At 38.8% G+C, this 6,749-nt stretch overlaps 1 pseudogene; it reads left to right on the top strand.

Moving 5' to 3' along the window:
- Positions 1–1,140: 1,140 nt before the first annotated feature.
- LOC127673270 (leukocyte immunoglobulin-like receptor subfamily B member 4A) lies at positions 1,141–6,107 on the top strand (annotated as a pseudogene).
- Positions 6,108–6,749: the final 642 nt, after the last annotated feature.

Below are 6,749 nucleotides of genomic sequence, written 5' to 3'. Positions count from 1 at the left end.
TTCTATAGCTCCTCCTTTGGGGACCCTGTGCCCAATCCAGTGTTGGGCTGAGAATGTCCACTTCTGTATTTGTCAATAAATGACAGTGTCTCTAAGGAAACAGCTATATCAAGCTCCTGTCAGGTAGGACTTCTTGGCATTCACAATAGAGTCTGGGTTTGGTGAATGTATATGGGATGTATCCCCAGTTGGGGCAGTCTCAGGATGGCCTTTCTCTCAGTCTGTGTTCCATAGTTTGTCTCTGAATCTCCTCCAAAATGTATTTTGATTCCCAATCTAAGAAAGCCTCAGAGGAGCTTTGCAATTTTATATGGTCCCATTTTCCAATTCTTGACTTGACAGGATTAGCTATTAGTGTTTTGCTCAGGAAATTTCCTGTATATTTTCGATTAGGAGTTTTATACATTTTGAACTTGCATAGACAGTTTTGTCAATCTCTTCTAAGTTAACTTTATGTCTGAAATTCTCCCTTTTATCTCTTAAATTGTGTTGGTGATGCTTACATCAGCAATTCTTGACCGCTTTCCTAGGTGTTCCATTTCAATGTTTGCCTCTACTTGTGTTTGCTTTATTGTTTTTACTTTCACTATTTGGGTTTGGACAGCTTCATTCATTTCCTTCACCTGTTTGATTGTATTTTGATTGTGTTTCCCTGCATTTCTTTAAGTGATTTATTTATTCTCTCTTTATGTATTTCTATATGTGTACATTTGTTTTCCTGAATTTCTTTCAATGAGTTGTTTATATCCTACTTAAAGGACCCTATTTTCTTCATGAGATAGGACTCTTGGGTCAGTTTCCCAATTGCCTTTGTGCAGAGGAACTCCTGGGATGTCTTCAGGCTATTGTGTCTTCAGGGGAATAGGCTAGCTGGCAATCTGCACCACCAGAAGTTGCAAGCTGGAAATCTGTGAGGAAGAAGGAAAACATTTCTCTAAAGCAAGTGCAGGGACCTGAAAGATTACTCAATCCTCTTTACTGAGAAAAATATAGAAGTTTCTCTTCACATAATAACCATGATGTTGAAAACATATGACAGGAAGGACCTGCCCCAAGATGACATCGGTATATTGGCTGATGTTACTGAACATTTGTCAGAAAGGCCCAGGAGAACACCTCAGAAAATTACCAGGATTCACCATGATGGCCCTGCTCACAGTGCTGCTGTACTTTTGTGAGATATGATTGGGGGCAGTGGACACATACATCTGTATTAGAACCTACTCAACAGCCAGGGTTAATTTCACATGGAAACCCTAAGGATTCCCCTCTGTCTTTCTATGTGAAAAGGGTCTGAGAGAAAGTTTTCTTCCAGGTCTTATTGTGGAACCCAGGATGGCAGGACAGGCAGGTGAGTGTCGCCAGCCATCCCAGGGTTGCTCCTTCACTTTGATGAGAAAAGACTCTAATTTACTCTCTAGTGAGCCAATTCCTCACAATGGTGATGGGGTGAAGCATTAATGCTCTAATATATTGGTCCAGGTGAGGTTTCTGTGCTAAGATCTGGTGTCTGAATGAAGATGTTCTGAGACGCACCCTTTGATTTCTTCACAGGACACCTCCCAAAGCCCATCATCTTGGCTGAGCCTGACTCTATGATTGCTTTCCATACACATGCAACTATCTGGTGTCAGGGTTCCTGGGAGGCCAAGGAATATCATCTGTATAAAGAGCAAAGTGTAGGTCCTTGGGGTACTCAATTATCTCTGGAAACAATGAATAAGGCCAAGTTCAACATTCAACACATGACAACCACCTATGCAGGCATCTATAAGTATTAATATAAGAGTGCTGCTGCATTTTCAGAGCACAGTGATGCCATGGAGCTGGTGATGACAGGTGAGAGGACACTCAGGGATTCCAGCACTGGCTCTTTCCTCAGAAGGAGGTCTATTCCACAGGATCTCTTCTCTCAGAGTCCAATCCTGGTGGACAATGTAGGTAACTCATGTTAATTTCACATCCTGTCCCTTGTATACTAAGAGCACATGAAAATCCCAGTCTGTCAGTCTGGCCAAGCACTAATGTGACTTCTGGAGTTTCCACAGCTTTTACCTGTAGCTCATACATGGGATTTGGCAGATTCATTCTCATCCAGGAAGGAAAACATCACCTCTTGTGGACCCTGAACTCACAGCATCAGGCCAACCAGCCATTCCAGGCTACTTTTGTTCTGGATGCTGTCACTCCCAACCACAATGGAACGTTCCAATGTTATGGCACTTATAGGAATGCACCACAGGTGTGGTCAAAATCAAGTGATCCCCTTGAACTCATGGTCTCAGGTAAGCACTTCCCACACATAATCATATATTGTTTTGGGCTATTTGGGTCCTTTTTCAAAGAGGATCTCTAGCCTAGAGTATGAGGGAGGAAACTGTGGGGTTAAAAATACTCTTCAGTTTAAAAGACATTCACCCCTCAATATAGGAGTCACAGTCAGAATCCGCTGAGCCAAATACCTTCCTTCTTGTCTCATTGTAATTTAGAGGTGGCAGTTAACAGGTTCTCACAATTGACAAAGTCATCAGGTAATGTCTATGTACTATTTAGAATCTTGTTTTTGTTGAAAAACACCATGATTTAAATAAAGCAACTTAGAGAGAAAAGGAATTATTCCGTCTAATTATTTTTGGAGCATCATGAAGGTATTTAGATGTAGATGTGCAAGCAAGAATTGAAATAGGGATCTTTAATGAGCACTGCTAACAAGTTTACTTGTACATGGCTTTCAGTATTGACTTCTTACACCATCATGGTTTAACCACTTAGGATTAGAGTAAACCACAGTGGTCTGGACTCTCAGAGATTTATCAACCAGAAAAATCTTTCCAGAGGCATAGCTGCATTTTCCTCTAATGCAGCTGCCTCTTTCCAGATTTCTCTAGCTTGTATCCAGTTAACAAAATATAATGAGAACCATCTTCAGTGGTAGACACTGTCCATTTTCCTTTAGTTCTTAAAATCATGTGCCCAGACATATGTTAATAGCTGGACAGAAGGGGTTTTGGTACATGTGTTGCACAGATTCAGTGGGCCAGTTCTGAGTTGCTCAGGGTCTCTCTCTTCCCCATATATAAATGATAACCTTTGTATAATATTAATGGGCCACACTGTGATCTTAACGGAGATCCAAGAACCCAGAAACAAAAAATCTTGTCTGAAACTGGGAGATATACTTCCCAAACTCGTGTCCCGTTGAGATAGAATGCAACAGGGCATAATAAAGTATTGTGAACTCCAGTGTTGTACATGGCTTTCAGTATTGACTTCTTACACCATCAACCTCTGGCAGAAACCAAGGACCAGTCCCCTACACCCACTGAAGATGGTAAGTGAGGGCCCTTATGTCAGTGAGTATAAAAAGATTTGAGATCACTATTAATTGGAGAATCCTCCTCCGAGGTTGAGAAAGTGAGAGATCTGAACTTATTTGTGACTAAGATGATATGTTCCTTACACAGCTTAAGTCAAAATTTCTTTGTCTACTTACATTTCAGACCCCTCTTTACAAGAACTTCTGATTGCTTGGCTTCATGAAATTTCTGATAAAGTTTATTCCTAGGCCCCAGCCACCTGGTTGAATTTTGTTGAATAATAATGGAAGATAAAAATGATCTTTCAATATTCAGAGTTGGGGAAAAACACTATTCTGAGTCCTTTTCTTGATTTCTGCTAGTGTAAAGAAACTTTTTTGCTCACACCTTCAATTTACTCCCTGTGTTTTGTTTGGGTGTGACATCCTGGTTGAGGAAGGAGTCCCTTCCATTGAATTCCAGTTCTGGAATGATTATGTGCCCTTTGCCACAGGATGGTGTCACAGGACACTGGGGCAGACTCAGAGCTGATGCTAGACAGTCATCTGCTTTCATAATCAAATAGCTTATGATCTGTGGTAAGGACAAGACTGGCAGTCAAATTCTGAGTTCAAACCCCGGGTTTTTACATTTATTCTAAATGACTGGGCCAAGTGAACTTGTTTCTGTGAGCCTTGATATAACCTATAGCTGACTGGGCAAATCATGTATTTCCAGGTTGAATGATTGTGATATTGTGGTCCATGGATAGGCACATAATAGGTGCTAGGTTAAGTAGCATCCATGCTACTTTTGTTCTGGATGCTGTTACTACCAACCACAATAGAACATTCTAATGCTATAGCTCATTTCAGAATGAATCACAGATGTGGTCATAATCAGGTGACCCCCTTGACCTTATGGTCTCTGGTAAGTACTCACACATTACATTTTAGTGTATTTGATCACTCTGGTCACTTTCCTAAGATTTTCTCTAGCCTAGAATTAAAGGGAGGAAGCCCTGAAAATTAAAAATCCTTTTAGTTCCAAAGATATTTATCCCTCATTACAAGATTATTACTCAGCATCTCCTGAAATAAATAAGTTCCTGTACAACTTACTGTAAATTCGAAGAGGTAGTTGAGGGGGGCACACAATTCATAAAGTCATAAGACATTTTTTCTATTCTACTTAGATTTTTATTGTTGTGGTAAATCAACATGATATAACATATTATAGGGGGAAATACTCCATTTCATAGCTTATAGTTCATAATGAAGAGAATTAAGGGTAGATACTCACAGTAGTAACTGAAGCAGAAGGTATAATTTAACACTGCTTATAGGCTTTCTCCCCAAATAACTGCTAAATTTTTTTATCATAACATCAAGATCCAAATAACCAGTGTCAAAATCACCCATGGATATTTGGCCTTCACACTGCAATTTTAAATAAATCAGATAAATTGTCTCATGGTTTGCCTACAGGCCCATATGGTACACATATTTTTCCTTTTTAATAATTGAAGTTGTCTCTTTATAGATAATTCTAGCTTATATAATGTTAGCAAAAATCTAAAGAGACCATGTCTTCAGTGGTAGACTTGGTCACTCGTTCTCACATATCTTTATTTCCTAAAATACTGTGACCAGACTCATGATAATAGCTAGTCAACTGAGGCATTTCATATTTATACTACACAAACTCAGTCAAGTAATTGTCAGTGCCTCAGAGGTTCTGTTCTCTCCAGCATCTGTTTATATGCTTTGTAGTGGATTGGTGGGCATAACTGTGATCTTTAGAAATGTCCAAGAACCCAGAGGTGCAAAATTTGTTTACAATAGCAGGATATCCAAATAAACTTAAGGTACAGATTGAGGACCCACAGAACAATATAGGACATAGTTAAGAGCTGAGAAGTCAAATAATCATTTTCCAACCATCTTGGGCAGATTCCATTGACTAGACCCCTACACACACTGAAGATAGTAAGTGATGGCTCTCCTGGAGGGCATAAAACTTCAGTTGAGATCATTGTATCTTGTTAAAGCCTCCTCTCATGTTCAGAAAGTGGACCAACTGGACTTGTTATGCACTTAGATGACCTATTCTTTGCCTAACTTAGCCTCCAATATCTTTCTCTATCTACATTTCAGACCCTACTTTATTCTATCTTTTATCACCTGCTTTCCTGAAATCTTTGATGAAGTTTCTTTCTAAGATCCAGCTCCATGAACAAATGTAATGAGTGTTGAAAGAAAAATCACAATATCCTTTTGAGATTCTGACATCGTCTCTGACCATTTATCTTATTTCTAAAATTTAAAGCAACATGTTTCCCCATATTTCATATAATTTACTCAAATTTTTTGATTCTCTGTGCAATCAAACCATGAGTACATGCAAAAAGCATGACTAAAAAATCAGGTGAGAAAGACATTTCCAATGTAAGAGACAGGCACAAAGAGTCTAGTTCTGTCAAGGAGAGGGGGACTCTTTGCACAACAATTTAACCTTAGAAAATTTTGGTGTGACTTTACTTCTTTGACCTCTTTACGCAGATGCCCCAGCCTCACAACACCGAGGTCACACAAGTGAAAATATCATAAGGATGGTTTTAGCTGCCTTGGTTCTTGTGACTCTAGTGATGCTGCTGTTAGAGGCTTGGGCCTTCAAGAAAGTGGAACAAAATGCAGCCAGGAGATAAACAAGAAAGATTTCAAGGCTGCACATCTGAAGAGAATACTGAAATGTACTGAGTGAACCCATACATCTGTGTACTGAAAACTGGGTATACCTTAAGTTTCTACATTCAGATAAGGTCAACGTAATAAGCATCTTCTAAGTGTGTGGAATTCTGAAGATTACATTTAAGAGCACATAACTTGTTTTACTAGGCTTTTTCCCCACAGTTCACTGTGAATATTTGCAGAGTTTTATTCTTCTGAACTCCAGGTGTTATGCATGCTCTGAAACTTTCAATTTCAAATAACATTTCCTCTACATTGCCTGAGTCAATATTATTCTCCAGGAGTCTTTACCTTTATCACTGAGAAAGAGAACATAGTTGAAAGAGAACACAAATTGGGAAAATACAGATATCTGAGTGAACATTTTTTTTGAAAATAATGCCCTTGAAATCTCCCTGAAATTTTATTTAACTTTAATGTGCATTACTAGAACTATCCGATAAGTCCTTTGGCAAACAACTTATTTGCCTTCAAATCAATGACTGTATTCCAAACTAGGGAGGTGGAATACATTGCCTTGATTTTTAATGTTACCATAACGTTGAAATACAGAATTTTATAATCTTTAATATTTAACATATTTAACATGTGCATACTGACAATAAACATACCCAAAACTAGTACATCTTCACAAACTTCAGAGAATTTCATTTTCCACTAGCACTCATGGTGCCACTAGCACCATTTTATTTAACAGGGTATA

The sequence above is a fragment of the Apodemus sylvaticus genome, chromosome 22 (assembly GCF_947179515.1).
Source record: "Apodemus sylvaticus chromosome 22, mApoSyl1.1, whole genome shotgun sequence".
NCBI classification, from domain to species: domain Eukaryota; kingdom Metazoa; phylum Chordata; class Mammalia; order Rodentia; family Muridae; genus Apodemus; species Apodemus sylvaticus.
Note: the sequence above shows the minus strand (reverse complement) of the source record. Positions and strands in the feature narration are given on the sequence as shown.